The 19416-nt window shown below is 40.8% G+C and overlaps 1 long non-coding RNA gene across 1 annotated transcript; it reads right to left on the bottom strand.

Annotated features, from left to right (window-relative positions):
* Positions 1-7320: 7320 nt before the first annotated feature.
* Positions 7321-8442, bottom strand: LOC145795300 (uncharacterized). The gene is made up of 2 exons (XR_014336027.1): positions 8357-8442; positions 7321-7706 (listed from the first exon to the last, which is right to left on the bottom strand). It is a non-coding gene; the product is annotated as an uncharacterized LOC145795300 (long non-coding RNA).
* Between the last annotated feature and the right edge of the window lie 10974 nt (positions 8443-19416).

Below are 19416 nucleotides of genomic sequence, written 5' to 3' on the forward strand. Positions count from 1 at the left end.
GATTAATTTATCGCTCACCTAGGCATAATGTTGATATTTTATCAATTTGGTGCATTTATTTCCTGTTTAGAAATAGCTGTTTTGGGCTATCGGTGGAGGATAGTCGTGATTGTTGTAGACAATGCATGATGATTAGGCAAACTAAAACTAATCAATTGGATGGGTCATCGAATATGACGGTTGAAATAATACATTAACTTTATGTGTAACGCCCTCAAAAAAAGATAACAATAAACCCATCAATGGAGACATGAATTAGGAATAAAGATAAACATTCTTCTATTCATCAGAGTAATTTCTTACAAAAGTATTACATGTTAACAACAAAAGCAAATGCCCTAAAGGCTTACAGCTTTCCAAGTTAACACTTGGTTACAACAAAAGAGTACTAACTCATTTACACATTAAGCTCTTGGCTTGAATTTACATGTAATACATCAAAAATAAGACGACAAAGTGTGTCCGCCTCTAGCCTCCCATGCTATGTCCTTGGAGGTGGCATGCTACCTGTACCTGAAAATGATATTCCCATATAGGGTGAGCCACAGCCCAATAGAAACATACTAAACCAAATATGAACAATGACTAAAAGATTAGCAGTTGATAGATGGTCAACACTGATACTTTCCCTTATCACACTTTACGTTTTCATGACATCCAAGTCCATATTACGACTCATTTTCTCATTTCCTTTCAATTCCCAAATTACAACCATGGCTCAGAACCTGGCCAAACAACTCATATGAGACAATAACTCATATCAAACACTTCCCATTTCATATTAGATAAGCATACTAGCTATACCACACAACAACAGATAAGCATACAAGCTATATCATCACTTCCACAAATATGCATATGAGCACTATCACACTTCCAATGACAAGCATATGAGCTCTGTCAACACATTAATAGATAAGCATATGAGCTCTATCTATGGAGTCCATCCCCTATCTCCTCCCAACACATCCGGTTTAGAGGTCCATCCCCTATCTTCCCCTAAACCGTGGAGTACATCCCTTATCTCCTCCAACACAACACAATGCATATAAACAACAATTATACACATCATCACACAATACATAAATTTAATGTATTCTCTCAATCGTCAATCTCAATGACACATTCCAGTGATTAGTTACAGTTTGCCTAATCATCATGCATTGTCTACAACAATCACGACTATCCTCCACCGATAGCCCAAAGCAGTTATTTCTATACAGAAAATAAATGCAACAATGGATATATAATCAACATTTCAATTAGGTGAGCGATAAACAATCCAACTACACCCTTTAACCCCATACATTCCCAATCTCAACAATTCCACTTCATTTCCTCATTTCTCACAATTAATTATCCCAATTAATCAAACAATGTAATTAGGTCATTTTCCATAATTAACATTTCAACCCTTAGGTCCCATTTTCATCAATGATTCAACATTTATTTCCATTTCTCTATGCCAAACATACATCTAGGTTTACTATAAATAAAACCCCAACTTTTGTAAAAATAACACAAAAGCCCCAAACTCTCACAAAATTACCAAACCAACCCCAACTTCTCGAAATACTAAAATTTAAAGACAAAGCTCATAGAAAGGAGTAGGATATCCCTACCTCAAATCCGGAGCCCCAAGGGAGAAGATGACAAAACCCAACGTGCTCCAAATCCTGAAATTTTCAGATTAAAATGTAGCCCTCGACGATCAACAACTTTTTTGTAAAGGCCAAAGATGAGCAAATCACTCCTACTAGATCAAAACCTAGAGAGAAGGTAGAGTTCTAGAGTGAGAGGCTCAACAATGGTGTTTTTGGAAAAGTAGGAGAGAGAAGAGAAAGTGAAAAAGTGATTTGAAAAGTCAAAACTCGAAACTTAAACCTAGTCGCCCCGCTCGAGCGTCAAACACCCTGCTCGAGCGTCACTCACAGACTCCCGCTCGAGCGTCAACAATCCCGCTCGAGCGGCGGATACACACTCCCAGAACTTTTACAGAACCAGGTCTCCGCTCGAGCTTCCAACTCCCCGCTCGAGCGGCACTCACACAATCCCGCTCGAGCGGCCAATCCCACGCTCGAGCGTCCAACTCTGCACAGGAAATACTGGATGGGTGCAATTTCCGCTCGAGCGCCAAAACCCCCGCTCGAGCGGACAGGTCAAAATCTGGGCAACTAGTTTTGGTTTCTAAACTCAACCAACCTGTAACAAACCTGCCCAACACATCCTATAGCTCAAATACGAAATAAAAAGGATGTAAACAAGATATTAATCAACTACCAACATCCACGGACACATGTCCGGATCACTGTACAACAAGGGTAAACCCGGGATCGCTATATTATGTATTGATTGAATGTGTATATGATCTATGTTTATATACATTGTGTTGTGTGGGAGGAGATGGGGGACGTACTCCACAGTTTAGGGGAAGATGGGGGATGGACCTCTAAACCGAATATTGTTTGGGAGGAGATAGGGGATGGACTCCATAGATACAGCTCATATGCTTATCTATTGAAGTGTTGATACAGCTCATATGCTTATCTGTTAAAGTGTTGATATAGCTAGTATGCTTATCTATTATGAGATGGAAAATGTTTAATATGAGTTACTATCTCATATAAGTTGTTTGGCCAGGTCCTGAGCCATAGTTATGAATTGAGAATTAGATAAGAAATGGAAAGTGAAATGTAATATGGGCATGATTGTCATGAGACTGTAACACAGTATAAGTTGGAATAGAAGTGTGGACCATCTATTGAATGCTATTATTTTAGTCATTGTTTATGGTTGGTTTAGTGTATTTCTACTGGGCTGTGGCTCACCCTATATGGGACATCATTTTCAGGTACAGGTAGCATGCCACCTCCAAGGACATAGTTTGGGAGGCTTGGAACTGTTGGACTGTTTTTGTGTTTTTGGTGGTATTACATGTATATCAAGCCAAGGGCTTTCTTTGTATAGAGCTAGCACTCTTTTTTTGTAACCAAGTGTTAACTTGGAAAGTTGTAAGCCTATAGGGCATTTACTTTTGATGTCAACATGTAATACACTTATGTAAAAATTACTTTGATGGAATATATTTATGCTTTATTCTCTTATGTCTAAGCATGCTATTGTTGGATGAATTATGGGTTTATTTTGTGGGCGTTACAGGAAATCACCATGAAGTGATATTGGAAGGAAAATATGGCAGCGGAATGGATTGAGGTCTGGCGGGTGGCCAAGGCACGGTTGCCACCTGCCCATAAAGCGAAGAACACGAAGAGCATAACCTATAGCTCTGATACCATGTTACAATATCTAAGAGAAAGAGAAAGAGAATATTATATATATTATGTGTATATTCAATATTATGTATCGTACAATTCAATGAAGATGTCTATATATAGGTAAGGTAAGAGTGGAAAGTTATGAAAATATCTTGATATGGTAAAACCTAATTACAACATCTAATATATATACCGAATATATATATATATATATATATATATATTTTTGATCAACTAAAGAAACTTCATTGATGATGAAAACTATACAGAAGTATAGAATACACTAATAAAGGAAAAAACAAAAACAGTTGCACAAGCATCACAACAAGCCACTACAGATCACAACAATGTTGACACTGCAAGGCACACCAACTCATATGCACTGTAGCTTCCCACTGCTAGTGAGATACCAACCTATCCTCAGTCAGACAAAATTAACACCAACCATTACAAGCAAAACCTGACCTCCCTAATGTTTGAGACAAAGCCATGAACAAAAAAATGGACACCTTTCAAACTTGATTTCGCCCACATTGCCCCCCTTACCTTCACAAGCTCCTCAACTTCAACAAAGTTTGGTATATGGTCATTAAATACATACACATTCCTTAAGTTCCAAATAGACCACAACATGATACTTGTGGGCAGTGAATCAACACATGAGACCCTGTTTCCACCTCAGATTTGCAAAAGGGTACATAGTATCTTCACTACATCTAATGACCCCAATGTTGTGTAACAAACTTGTTGTTTTGACCCTACCTTTCCAAGCTAACCAACCAAAGAATTGTGCTTTTGGTGGAGTTGCATTTTGCCACATCTGCTTAGCTACTTTTAGCCTAGGTCCACATTTGGCTTCACACCAATTCCTGACTGATGCAACAGAAAAAAGACATGAAGAAGCAACCTCCCAAGACAAGTTATAAGGGCTATTTAAACTAAGATCTGGTACATTTGACAGCCAGCCTTGTAATCTAGCAACCTCCTCCTCTTTGCAATCTAGAAGAGTCCTTCTAAAATTAAACACTCAACCCCCAGATCTCTGTCTTCTTTGAACAAAATCCTTCAAGGTTCCTTCCGTATCCATAGATAAGCTATACAACCTAGGAAATTCTTCCTTAATTTGAATGTTCATATGCCACCTGTCCGACTAGAAAAGAATTCTACAACCATCCCCAATCCTTATCTTTATATTACTTACATAAAAATCATGAAGGGAAGAGTTAGACCTCACTACTTGCAACATGTCACACCATATCTTGGATACCTTCCTATCTTGTTCAGAATTCCAATCAGGTAACCATCTTCCCCCTTGTGATCCATACTTGCTAATTAACACTTGTTTCCACAAAGCTTTGTCATCCACCCCATACCTCCACCACCATTTCAATAACAAAGCCTCATTTACTTCCTTAATTCTCCTAATGTCCAACCCTTCTTGCTCTTTTGATATTGACACATCCCCCCATATGCATCTTTCTCTTTAGATCCGAACCCCCTCCAAAGAGAAGAAGCCTGTAACCTATCAATCACCTTGGCCACTCCTTTTGGAATTAAAAATAAAGACAAATAATAACATGGTCAATTTGATAATACCGACCTTATCAAAGTCAGGCTACCAGCAAAAGACAAAAGTTTTCTCTTCCATGATGCCAACTTGACCTAATCTTATCAACCACTAGTTTCCAAGTCCTCCTGCTTCTCAGGCTAGCACCAAGAGGAAAACCTAAATACTTTAGAGGTAGTTTTTGACTTGAACAATTCAGAACAGAGGCAAACTCCTGGATCTTCTCATCAGACACTTCCATACCACACACTACACTCTTGTGAAAAGTAAGCTTAAGCCCTAATATCATTTCAAAACATTTAAGAATCCTTTTAATAGCTATAGTTTCCTCCTTCACAACTTCATAAAAGATTATAGTATTGTCTGCAAAGTGAAGATGAGAAAGCTTCAACTCAGATGGCTTAATAGAAGCACCGTTTAACAACCCTATCTCCTTTGCCCTTTCTAATAGAATGTTGAGCCCTTCAAGTGCTACGTTGAAAAGAAAAAGTGAAAGGGGATCACCTTACCTAATCCATTTCTGAGGAGAAAACTCATCTGTTAGAGTCCCATTCACTAATACTGAAACTCTTGACTTGGTTACACTAGAAACCATCAATTTCTTCCATTTATCACCTAACCCAATGCTGGACATCATAGAAAATAGATAGTTCCAGTTCACAGAGTTATAAGCCTTCTCAAAGTCAACTTTCAAAACAACTCCCTTCTTTTTTGTCTTCTTCCACTAGTTAACCACCTCATTTGCAATCATCATCCAATAAAAAATATTTCTACCTCCCAGAAATGTTGATTGTACTTCACTAATTTCATCTAGTAACACCTTTCTAATTCTTCTTGAGAGCAATTTAGTCAATATTTTATAAGCAGAACTAACCAAACTAATCGACATATAATAACTCAAACGATTGGGACTATCTTTTTTAGGAATCAAAGTTATAAATGAACAATTCAAGCCTCCCACAATCATTGATTAGAATGAAATTCCTTCACAAGTTGAATCACCTCACCCTTCATGAACTTCCAGCACTTCTACATGCATGACAAATTAAACCCATCTTGACCAGGTGCTTTGTTTCCATCACAATTCTTAACTACTTCTCAAACTTCCATATTAGAGAACTCAACATCAAGTATCTCCACAACATTTGATTTGCTCACTGTTGGCATAGAACCTACTAACTTTGGCCCTGATACATAGTCTTCTTTGAACAACATAGAAAAGTTCCTTAACACTTCCTGTTTCACTTGATCAGGTGCCTTAACTCTAACCCCATCAACCTCTAGTGAATCCACCAGCTTTTTGGTGAATCTTTTGTTAGCCATTAGATGGAAAAACCTTGTGTTTTTGTCTCCATTTAATGTTTATTCCAATCTTGACTTCTGCAACTATACCCTCTCTTTTTTTTTTTCCCTCAAATTCCAAACCAAACTTCTAACCTCCCTTCTCCTTGGCACCTCCTGTGGTAGTGATTCTCTTGATTCAGCCCTCAAATCAAAATCGTGTAATTCATCCTCTGCCATCTTAAGCTGGTGACCCTTTCATTTTTTTAGAACACTCTTCAAAAAGTTCAGTTTCCTCATAAATCTATACGCAGCCCAGCCATCACTCTTTGAGTTTGCCCAAGATTTTCTATAATGTTTTAAGGAAATTAGGATGTAGGGTCCAAGCATTCAAGAATCTAAATGGTCTAAGACCCCAATTGCTATCATCCTCCCCAAGTAATATAGGGCAATGATCTGATACATCCCTAGGCAAACCCCACAATGGAAACTTAAACTTCTCCAGCCACCTAGGATCAATTAAGAATCTATCAATCCTACTCCACCTCTCCCCATCAAGTGAATTGCACCATGTAAAGCTTCTCCCTACCATTGATAAATCATCAAATTCCATTTTTTTCAATTAAGTTACCAAACTTTCTCATCCCCTTATCTCTTTTCTATATAGTCCTCTTCTCTGAGATAAATGCCTGATTTCATTAAAATCCCCTCCAACATACCAAGGATTTTGAAAATCATTTTTAATCCTTACAAGTGTATCCCACAACTTACCTCTACTATCAATATCATTGGATGCATAAATGTTTGAAATCACACACTCAAAAAGTCAGAAGTCATACCTAAGAGCACTATGAAATGCTTGCCGTAGCAACACTCTTAACACCATGAAAACTTCAGGGTTCCAAATACACAATAAACCCCCAACACTCCCCATATATAGTGAATATACATATATATCATATTCACTAATGCATTCTAAGATCTGTTTTTATGCAAGTATCTTTTTTTATGGATAAATTTGTTACCAATCTCCATGTTGAGTCTCAGCTAACATGGATTGATGATATTTCTCCCTGGCCTAGCTAGTTTACCCAGCCTAATTATAAAACATGTTCATCCATGTTTCTTTCAATAGAATTATGATTATGAAATCCCAACAAAATAGCTTGTGTTTTTTTGTTGATAAAAAAATAATAATAAAATCCCAACAAAAAGAAAGAAATAAATAAAATACCCTGCAAGTGTATATCCCACATAATCAGCACACCTAGCCTCCAAAATCATACAAATTCTATCTCGTCAGCAAGATAGAGTATTATGACATTACATCGCACATATTCACTCACACACACACACACACACAAACACACACACACACACACTCACACTCACACTCACACTCACACTCACACACACACACACATATCATTTCTTATACAGCTATAGGTAGCTAAATAGTTTTGCAATTTATTTTTATTTTTTTGCTTTTTAACTTATTGGAAGAAACAATAAGTTTGCCATTGACTGTAGGAGGGTAATCCAGCATACTCCAATCTCAGCAACTTGAACTCGATCATATATAACTGCACACCAAAATATTGATGGAGTAAAAGTAAGACAAAATATACAAAAAAAAAATTATTGGAAGATGCATGGAGATTTTATAATTACAAAAAGCATTTTGAATTTAATCATTTAAGAAAACAAAATTCAAAATTTTTTAATTTTAATATGGACTTTTAGATTTTGCATTTGAGATGCGATTTGTGAAGAGTAAAATAAAAATTCAAATGATTTCTCTTATTGAATTAATATGTACAGGTACCTTTTGATTAGTTTTCTTTTTCAAGAAATTTTTAATAAAGGGACTCAAATCTTAACATCATGTTTGGATTTTGAATTTTGTTGTGAGGTATCTATTGTTTTTTTACTATATGTTCAGATTTATTGTCAAGAGTTTTTTTTTTTATGAAGGGAGAGGACTAGAACGTATCATGTATATCTTGTGTTATGTGTGTTTTTTTTTTTTTTTTAGTTTATTTTATGATTGAAATGATTAATTTCTACATTGCATATTTATCAAGAGAAAAAACAAAAAACAAAAGATTAAATAAATTTTGTTTATTTTACTTCATTTTCTTCTCTTTTTTTTTCCATTTTTTTAATTATTTGAATCCACAATCCCTTCACAAATTCATGATTTTTTAACATAGCCTACAGTAATAGAGTTAACCTGAACTCAAGTTGCACCAAGGTAACAGAGAGTGTCCTAATAGGGAAAAGGTTTGCTGGCTGCCAATGATTCTATCAATTACTATAACGCCCTCAAAATAACAGCATTAAATCCATTAAATAAGACATGCATTGATACCCAAAGGTTCCATATTCTTTCATATATCAGAGTTTCATTACAAAAGGTATTACATGTTAACAACAAAAGCAAATGCCTTACAGGCTTACAGCTTTCCAAGTTAACACTTGGTTACATCAAAAGAGTACTAACTCGAACACTTTAAGCCCTTGGCTTGTATTTACATGTAATACATCAAAAAGTAAAAACGACACCAGTGTGTCCGCCTCTAGCCTCCCAAGCTAAGTCCTTGGAGGTGGCATGCTTCCTGTACCTGAAAATGATATTCCCATATAGGGTGAGCCACAGCCCAGTAGAAATACACTAAACCAACCATGAACAATGACTAAAATATTAGCAATTGATAGATGGTCAACACTGATACATTCACATAATTCACACATTTATGCCATACGACTTATGAGTCCAAGTTACCTTTCATTTTTCCCTTTTTCAACAGATAAGCATATAAGCTATATCTACATTCAACAACAGATATGTATAACAACAATATCCACAGATAAGCATATAAGCTATATCCACACTTCACAAAGATAAGCATATGAGCTCTATCTTCACTTTTCTAGATAAGCATATGAGCTCTATCTACGGAGTTCATCCCCTATCTTCTCCCAACACTAACCGGTTTAGAGGTACATCCCCTATCTTCCCCTAAACCGCGGAGTACATCCCCCATCTCCTCCTCTACACATAATGTATACAAACACATTGGTTCTATATACAAACACTCAATACATACAGTTAGTGTATTCTATCAACCGTCAAATTCCATGACACTTTCCATTGATTAGTTTCAGTTTACCTAATCATCATGCATTGTCTACAACAATCACAACTATCCTCCACCGATAGCCCAAAGCAGTTATTTCTAAACATAAAATAAATGCACAATGGATATTCAATCAACATTACATTTCCTCATTTCCCAATTAATTATCCCAATTAATCAAACAATGTAATTAGGCCAATTCCATAATTACCATTTCAACCCTTGGGTCCCATTTTATCAATGATTTAACATTTATTCTCTATGCCAAACATGCATCTAGGTTTATTAGGAATAAAACCGCAACCTTTGTAAAATTACACAAAAGCCCTTAACTTTCCCAAATTTACCAAACCAACACCAACATCTCAAAATACCAAAATTTAAAGACAGAATTCATAGAGAAGAGTAGGATATCCCTACCTCAAAGTTTGAGCCCAAAAGAAGATGAAGACTCAAGACCAACGTGCTCCAAATCCAAACTTTCGCAGATTAAAACAAAGCCCTCAATGCCCTCTATCTTTTTAACAAAGGCTCTAGGCTAGATTCACACCCTAGGGAGATCAAATCTTAGAGAGAATATAAGTGTAGAGAGAGAGAGTCACAGATCTGGGTTTTTAGAAAAGGAAGAGGTGAAAAAGTGATGTTTCAAATCGCTACTGTCCGCTGATATAACACACTCTCGCTCGAGCGAAGAATTGGTCGCTCGAGCGACCAGACACAGACATTCTCGCTCGAGCCAAGGAACTCTCGCTCGAGCCAAAAACTCAAAAGTGCGCTCGAGCCACAGATTGCTCGCTCGAGCCCACAATTCGACCCTTCAGGTCTACAACCAGAAGCACGCTCGAGCGACAAATCGCTCGCTCGAGCGAAGAACAAACCAGACCGCTCGAGCCAAGAAAAGCTCGCTCGAGCCAGAAAACACAACTCTTAGGTCCAGAACCAGATGCAAGCTCTCGCTCGAGCGAAGCCTCTCTGGCTCGACCCACCAGACACAACTCAACTCTCGCTCGAGCGACCAACCCCTGGCTCGAGCGAAGGTCCAAAAATCTGGGCAGCAACACTAGGCTCCCAAACACAACCAACCTGAAACAAACCTGCCCAACACATCCTATAACTCAAATACAAAGTAAAAAGGATGTCAACAAGACAAACAACAACTACCAACATCCACGGACACATGTCCGGATCACTGTTCAACAAGGGTAAACCCGGGATCGCTATAACCTCCCCCCCTTAAAGAATTTCGTCCCCGAAATTAAGCACAAGTTTTCAAAAACAGGTTTCCTTCCATTTTAAACAATGTTACATGTTAACATTCAACAATTCGACCCACTACCGGTCATCCCCTCCATTTAACAAGAGACATTTCACAATATGTAAACAACATATGTACATTCAACATGCATTAACATTACGCATTATCTTTCCAATTTCAACGATACATTCAACATATATAGTGTCACTCTCAACTTCCATATAAGGCAAGTTACCAAAACATACTCCCAATAAACAAAACATTTTCAATGTTTCACAACTTAAGACATATATAAAAGCTCTTAAGTCAATAACAGTTCAAAATTTAAACACAACATTACATATCAACAAACATGTCCGGATATTTTTCACGGACTTCCAACTCACGTTCCCAAGTGGCCTCTTCCACCCCGTGATGTTTCCACAAGACTTTCACCAAAGGAATGGTCTTGCCACGCAGGACCTGATCCCGCCTATCCAAGACCCGAACCGGTCTCTCCTCATACGAGGCATCCTCATCTACCTCTAAATCCGTCCAATCCAACACATGTGATGGATCCGGCTCATACTTCCGAAGCATACTCACATGAAACACGTCATGAACTCCGGACAACTGCGGCGGTAAGGCTAACCGATAAGCAACCTCGCCAATCCTCTCAAGGATCTCAAAAGGTCCAATAAACCGAGGGGATAACTTCCCACTCTTCCCAAACCTCATCAGGCCTCGCCTAGGTGATATCTTCAGAAAGACATGATCACCAACCTCAAACGCCAAAGGCCTCCTCCTACGGTCAGCATAAGATTTCTGCCGACTCTGGGCTGTAACAAGCCTCCTACGGATAAGCTCAACTTTCTCCGTCGTCTCTCTAACCAACTCCGGACCCAACAAAGGTGCGTCACCCACCTCGGCCCAACAAACTGGAGACCTACACGGTCGGCCATACAAGGCCTCAAACGGTGCCATACCAATGCTAGACTGGTAACTGTTGTTGTAGGCAAACTCTACCAAGGGCAAGTGCCTCTCCCACGTCCCACTGAAATCAAGGACACAACCCCGAAGCATATCCTCGAGGATCTGAATAGTACGCTCGGACTGCCCGTCAGTCTGAGGATGATAAGCCATACTAAAGGTCAACTTAGTGCCCAAGGCACTCTGCAAACTCTGCCACAACCTAGCAGTAAAACGAGGATCTCTATCTGAGATGATCGTCACTGGGACCCCGTGCAATCTCACTACGTCCCGAACATACAACTCGGCAAGATGTTCCACCGAATCTTTCACGCGCATAGGAATAAAGTGCGCCGACTTAGTCAACCGGTCTACAACCACCCAAATAGCATCACTACCCCGCTGAGTCCTCGGAAGACCTACAATGAAGTCCATAGTGACATGCTCCCACTTCCACTCGGTAATAGGCAAGGGTTGCAACAAACCTGCTGGCCTCTAATGCTCGGCCTTCACTTGCTGGCAAGTAAGGCACTTCGATACGAAAACTGCCACATCTCTCTTCATACCCTGCCACCAAAACTGGCGACCCAAATCCTGGTACATCTTAGTACCTCCCGGATGCACCGCAAGGCGCGAATGGTTAAACTCTCGGAGTACTTCCTCTCGGCAAGACTCCGGTACAAACAAACGGTCTCGGTATCTCACACTCTGGTCGGGATACACCGTCAAACCCTTCTCAACTCTCCCACTGGAGATCTTCTCTCGGAGAGACTCTACCTCAAGGTCACCTCGCTGTGCCTCTAATACTCTAGTCACAAGTGTAGGCTGCGCAACAACAGAAAACAAGGCCGCAGCCTCGACAAATTCGCCCAATAGCAAATCAAACTCACCAAGTGCTCCCAACATCTCCCATTCCCGGATGGCTATACAAGCAACATCACTAATGGTCTTCCTACTAAGGGCATCGGCCACAACATTGGCCTTTCCCGGATGATAATGCAACTCAAAATCATAATCTTCGATGAACTCCATCCATCTCCTCTGCCTCAAATTCAAGTCTCTCTGTGTAAACAGATACTTCAAACTCTTGTGGTCCGAGAACACCTCGAACCTCTCACCATAAAGGTAGTGCCTCCAGATTTTCAAGGCAAAGATCACAGCCGCTAACTCTAGGTCGTGTGTGGGGTAATTCTTCTCGTGTATTTTCAGCTGACGTGAGCCATAAGCTACTACTTTCCCCTCCTGCATCAACACACAACCCAAACCCTCTCGTGAGGCATCACAATATACCGCATAACCCAACCCTCTCTCCGGAATAATCAACACCGGAGCGGTGGTTAATCTAACTTTCAGTTCTTGGAATGACTTTTCACAAGTCTCACTCCACACAAACTTGACTCCCTTCTGAGTCAGTCTAGTCAACGGTGACGCTAACCTGGAGAAATCTTTCACAAATCGACGGTAATACCCAGCTAATCCCAGAAAACTGCAGATCTCAAACACACTCTTAGGCTGTGCCCAATCTTGCACTGCCTCAACCTTGGATATATCAACAGACACCCCTTCCCCGGATACCACGTGGCCTAAGAATTTAACTTCCCCTAGCCAGAACTCACACTTCCCAAACTTGGCATACAGCCTATGGGCTCTAAGCAACTCTAGCACCACTCTCAAGTGTTCCTCGTGCTCCTCCTCAGAAGGCGAATAAATAAGAATGTCGTCCACGAAGACGACAACAAATCGGTCTAAGAACTCCCGGAAAATCCGGTTCATCAAGTCCATAAAGACTGCCGGTGCATTGGTAAGCCCAAATGGCATCACCAGAAACTCATAATGGCCATACCGCGTACGGAATGCCGTTTTCGGAATATCCTCTTCCCTGACCCTCAACTGGTGGTAACCCGATCTCAAGTCTATCTTAGAGAAACAACGGGAACCCTTCAACTGGTCAAACAAATCATCTATACGGGGCATAGGGTACTTATTTTTAACAGTAGCCCGATTCAACTTCCGGTAATCAATACACAATCTCAAGGCACCATCTTTCTTTTTAACAAAGAGGGCCGGCGCTCCCCATGGCGAAACACTAGGGCGAACAAAGCCCTTATCGAGCAATTCCTGGAGCTGAACTTTCAACTCAACCAACTCTGCTGGAGCAAAATGGTAAGGTGCCATAGAAATCGGCGCCGTGCCGGGCACTAAATCAATAGAGAACTCTATCTCTCGATGAGGTGGCAAACTAACAAGATCTTCGGGAAAAACATCCGAATACTCACAAACCACCCTCGGCAACACAAGCTGAGTCTCACCACAATCACTACTCTCAAAGCTAGCAAGTAGACCACTAAGTTCACTTCGCCCTCGCGAATCATACCCCGGTGGCAATACACAACCAACCCGGTCTCCCAAGAAATGGAACCACTCCCCGCTCAAGGTACATAACGTGACCCTCTGGCGGTAGCAATCGATAACAGCCCGGTATGACGATAGCCAGTCCATACCCAAAATAACATCAAAACCCTTCATGGGCATGACAACAAACGGAAAAGCAAGCCTATAGTCGGCGACTTCTATATCACATCCTCTAACACCCTGTTTCAGGATCAACTCACCACCCAAAGGCGATACCACACAAATAGGAGATGCTAACTGTGTTAACTCCAATTCCAAAACAGATGCAAATGCAGCAGATACAAAAGAATGAGATGCACCCGTGTCTATCAACACACTAGCAACCGAGTTGCAAAACAGAAAAGTACCTCTCACTACTGATGGAGCCGGTACTAAATCCGGTGCGGTAACAGCATACACGCGCCCCGTAGGCCCCTGGTCTACCTGCTCACCTCTCGGAGCAAAGGACTGCTGCACAGACTGGGATGATGAAGCTCCCGGATTGGCCCTCGAGGCCTGCACAGACTGAGCTGGCTGAAAACCCTGCGTCGGCCTAGAACCAGACGCTCCCGAAGTGGCACTCAACTGTGGGCAAAACCTCTTCAGGTGCCCAGGCTGTCCACACTGATAGCAAGACAAGGGCTGCCCCCTGCCCAAACTCTGACTCTGCGGTCTAGCTGAAGAAGAAACAGCTCTCTGACCTCCACCCTTCAGCGGGCAAACAGAAACCTTGTGACCCAGCTGGCCACACTTGTAACAAGTAAACTCCCCCTGACCGCCTCTCCCGGAGCCTACACTCGGCACTGGGAAGGTCGATCTAGCAACACCACCCTGTGACTGCTGAGGGTTAGAACCCCTCCGCCTCCTGCCATCACCCTGGCCATCTTGGCTCCTCTTGGAGCCTCTCTGCCCCTCATCCTCCTCCTGCATCATAATCTCCATATGAGCAGCTGCATCTACCAGGTGTCTATACTCTCGAATGTAAGACCCACCAACTCTCAGCTTGAGGCCCCGCCTCAACTTCCGCTCAAACTCATAGCAATGGCGTTCCTCAGACGCCACCAGTTCAGGTGCAAACCTGGACAGACTGGTAAAGGTAGCCTCAAACTCGGCCACTGACAAGCCCTGCTGATTAAGCCGGCTAAACGGATCCCTCAGCTTCTCCCTAGCTGCTGCAGACAAAAACCTCTCCTGAAAAGCGTTCACAAACGCCTCCCAAGTACCACCAACACGAGCCTTCTCGTACTTCCACCATTGACCCGCATCTCCCTTCAGTTGGAAGGATGCCAAGGTCACTTTCAGTGGTCCGTCCTCAATGCCAAGCATCTCGAACGTCTTACTCATTTGCTCTAGCCACTCATCAGCCTTCAGTGGCTCATTCGGATCCCCGACAAACTCATCCGGATTAGACCGGAAAAACTCCCTCTTCAAGAAGGAAGGCCCTGCCTCAACTGCCTGATTTCCCGCTCTGAGAATACCCAAAGCTCCTGCTATCTCTCTGGCCAAAGCACCCATGGCCTGCTGATCCACTGGCTCGGCCACATTGGCCTGGCCAACTCCCTCCTGCACTGCCGGAATCTCACCCTGTAACGGTACTTCCTGCCTCGCAGGTCTACCACGCCTAGCACCTCGTCCTCGTCCTGACATCCTAATAAAGGTAACACAGAACATTAGCACATTCATAAATGTGCCGAAACTAAACACTCACGTCCTAATGCATGGACAACTGTAATTCACTCCACGTAAGCACATAAACACATAAGCACTTACGAATTTCATTTCCGGATAATGATAGTCCCGAGGCATCACTAGAGTTCCAGTTAGAAACAGCATTGATCAAGTGCCTTTCCAACAAGACTCCCAGAAATCCAAGGATCCAATCAACATCCTAGAAATTAAATCCCATACCCACATAATCACATAAACATGTTATCAAGTAAGCACATAGCATATGATACTACATCTAAGTCTCTATCAAGCGAGACAAACCCATTGTGATCCTAATCACTTCCCACGTACCCAAAGTATTCGAACCCGGTACGCTCTGATACCAAGTTGTAACGCCCTCAAAATAACAGCATTAAATCCATTAAATAAGACATGCATTGATACCCAAAGGTTCCATATTCTTTCATATATCAGAGTTTCATTACAAAAGGTATTACATGTTAACAACAAAAGCAAATGCCTTACAGGCTTACAGCTTTCCAAGTTAACACTTGGTTACATCAAAAGAGTACTAACTCGAACACTTTAAGCCCTTGGCTTGTATTTACATGTAATACATCAAAAAGTAAAAACGACACCAGTGTGTCCGCCTCTAGCCTCCCAAGCTAAGTCCTTGGAGGTGGCATGCTTCCTGTACCTGAAAATGATATTCCCATATAGGGTGAGCCACAGCCCAGTAGAAATACACTAAACCAACCATGAACAATGACTAAAATATTAGCAATTGATAGATGGTCAACACTGATACATTCACATAATTCACACATTTATGCCATACGACTTATGAGTCCAAGTTACCTTTCATTTTTCCCTTTTTCAACAGATAAGCATATAAGCTATATCTACATTCAACAACAGATATGTATAACAACAATATCCACAGATAAGCATATAAGCTATATCCACACTTCACAAAGATAAGCATATGAGCTCTATCTTCACTTTTCTAGATAAGCATATGAGCTCTATCTACGGAGTTCATCCCCTATCTTCTCCCAACACTAACCGGTTTAGAGGTACATCCCCTATCTTCCCCTAAACCGCGGAGTACATCCCCCATCTCCTCCTCTACACATAATGTATACAAACACATTGGTTCTATATACAAACACTCAATACATACAGTTAGTGTATTCTATCAACCGTCAAATTCCATGACACTTTCCATTGATTAGTTTCAGTTTACCTAATCATCATGCATTGTCTACAACAATCACAACTATCCTCCACCGATAGCCCAAAGCAGTTATTTCTAAACATAAAATAAATGCACAATGGATATTCAATCAACATTACATTTCCTCATTTCCCAATTAATTATCCCAATTAATCAAACAATGTAATTAGGCCAATTCCATAATTACCATTTCAACCCTTGGGTCCCATTTTATCAATGATTTAACATTTATTCTCTATGCCAAACATGCATCTAGGTTTATTAGGAATAAAACCGCAACCTTTGTAAAATTACACAAAAGCCCTTAACTTTCCCAAATTTACCAAACCAACACCAACATCTCAAAATACCAAAATTTAAAGACAGAATTCATAGAGAGGAGTAGGATATCCCTACCTCAAAGTTTGAGCCCAAAAGAAGATGAAGACTCAAGACCAACGTGCTCCAAATCCAAACTTTCGCAGATTAAAACAAAGCCCTCAATGCCCTCTATCTTTTTAACAAAGGCTCTAGGCTAGATTCACACCCTAGGGAGATCAAATCTTAGAGAGAATATAAGTGTAGAGAGAGAGAGTCACGGATCTGGGTTTTTAGAAAAGGAAGAGGTGAAAAAGTGATGTTTCAAATCGCTACTGTCCGCTGATATAACACACTCTCGCTCGAGCGAAGAATTGGTCGCTCGAGCGACCAGACACAGACATTCTCGCTCGAGCCAAGGAACTCTCGCTCGAGCCAAAAACTCAAAAGTGCGCTCGAGCCACAGATTGCTCGCTCGAGCCCACAACTCGACCCTTCAGGTCTACAACCAGAAGCACGCTCGAGCGACAAACCGCTCGCTCAAGCGAAGAACAAACCAGACCGCTCGAGCCAAGAAAAGCTCGCTCGAGCCAGAAAACACAACTCTCAGGTCCAGAACCAGATGCAAGCTCTCGCTCGAGCGAAGCCTCTCTGGCTCGACCCACCAGACACAACTCAACTCTCGCTCGAGCGACCAACCCCTGGCTCGAGCGAAGGTCCAAAAATCTGGGCAGCAACACTAGGCTCCCAAACACAACCAACCTGAAACAAACCTGCCCAACACATCCTATAACTCAAATACAAAGTAAAAAGGATGTCAACAAGACAAACAACAACTACCAACATCCACGGACACATGTCCGGATCACTGTTCAACAAGGGTAAACCCGGGATCGCTATAATTACCTGTCTAGATATATAAAAATATACATTAAAAAGTTGTTAGTGTCAGGAATTTAGCAATTTTATAATAGGGTATTTGGTATAGATTATTTGAGTTATTTACAATATATATATATATATATATATTTTTAAAATGTATTTGATTATTTAGTGAACCTTTATTTATGTATTACATAACTGAAATAATTTAAATAAACTAAAAACAAAAGAAGACTATTAAGGAGATGGAGGGGGTGTGGACGCGCTCCCGGGAACTCTCCGATATCTGCGCTCTCGAATGGGGCGCGAATCTCGTTTTGTTCTGAGCTACCACAGTTCGGACTCAATGTCACGGTTCTGAATCTAATCTTGCAAAGTGCAATGCAAGACTGATAAATCACCAAAGAGTCCAAATCCGGCAAATCGTTTTTGGAAAACTGATTTTTATAAAGAAGTGCCAAACATTGACTGCTTTGCCAGATACAGAGTCGCCACCTAAATATTTTATTTTGGGGAAATTTAGGAAACCTTGACTCGTGCCTAAGACCACGTGTCTGTCATCACCAAAGTTGCCTCGGCTCGGGAACTTGGGTACGAGAGGGGAAGGCCATGCAATGAGCACCCCCGCTCGCCTGATCAAAGATCGGCTTGTACTAAGTATGATATTTTGTTTTTGAAAATACATGTGCTCCTATTCCGGTTAATTAGCTAATCTTACTACGTGATGTGCACAGCAAACGAGTATAGACTAGATCGCCTAATTTAGAACAAAACATTGCATATTTGTTTGAAAATGGTTTGGAGTTTGCTACTCGTAAGTAGGCTAAATCAGGGATTTTAATGAATTGTTCCAATTCAAGTAATCCAACCTTCACCCACAAGCATTCAGGCAGTTATATCAAATAAGCAATTAGTCTCATGGCAAGCATGCTTTCATGGCAGTCGATAACACACATGCAGTATGCTAAAGCGTAAACACTCATAGTGTACTCCGAGCCAAAACAAAGAACTAGTTAGAAATCATGCATGGTCCTAGTTCATGTTAAAATGGCTAATCCAACACATACGAAAATGTAACTAAGATAGGCTCGGCTATCCTAAGATGGCATATGAAATGCAACTTGATACATGTATTCAAATAGGTATTGAAATACAATGCAGTTAGTATGATGCGCCGAGCCTGGTGCATACAATACAGATAAATGGATGCACACATACAAGCATAAGGTATGCTAAATGAAATATGCCTTAAAACTAACCATCGTAAGCAGTTAAGTAAAAGGGAGAAAGAAATGGGGGTTGGAAGATATGCATCACACACACGCACGCTTATTACAACAGTTGGCCCTCTTGAGGGAGAGTCTGAATAAGAAGCTAACTAGCTAATCTAAGCTAATTAAACTAATTATTACACGACGAATAAGCTAATTAACTAACCCTAGTTAACTAACTATTACAAAACAAATGAATAGTTA

Source organism: Camellia sinensis, chromosome 7 (genome assembly GCF_055761805.1).
Source record: "Camellia sinensis isolate YWXY chromosome 7, ASM5576180v1, whole genome shotgun sequence".
Classification (NCBI taxonomy): domain Eukaryota; kingdom Viridiplantae; phylum Streptophyta; class Magnoliopsida; order Ericales; family Theaceae; genus Camellia; species Camellia sinensis.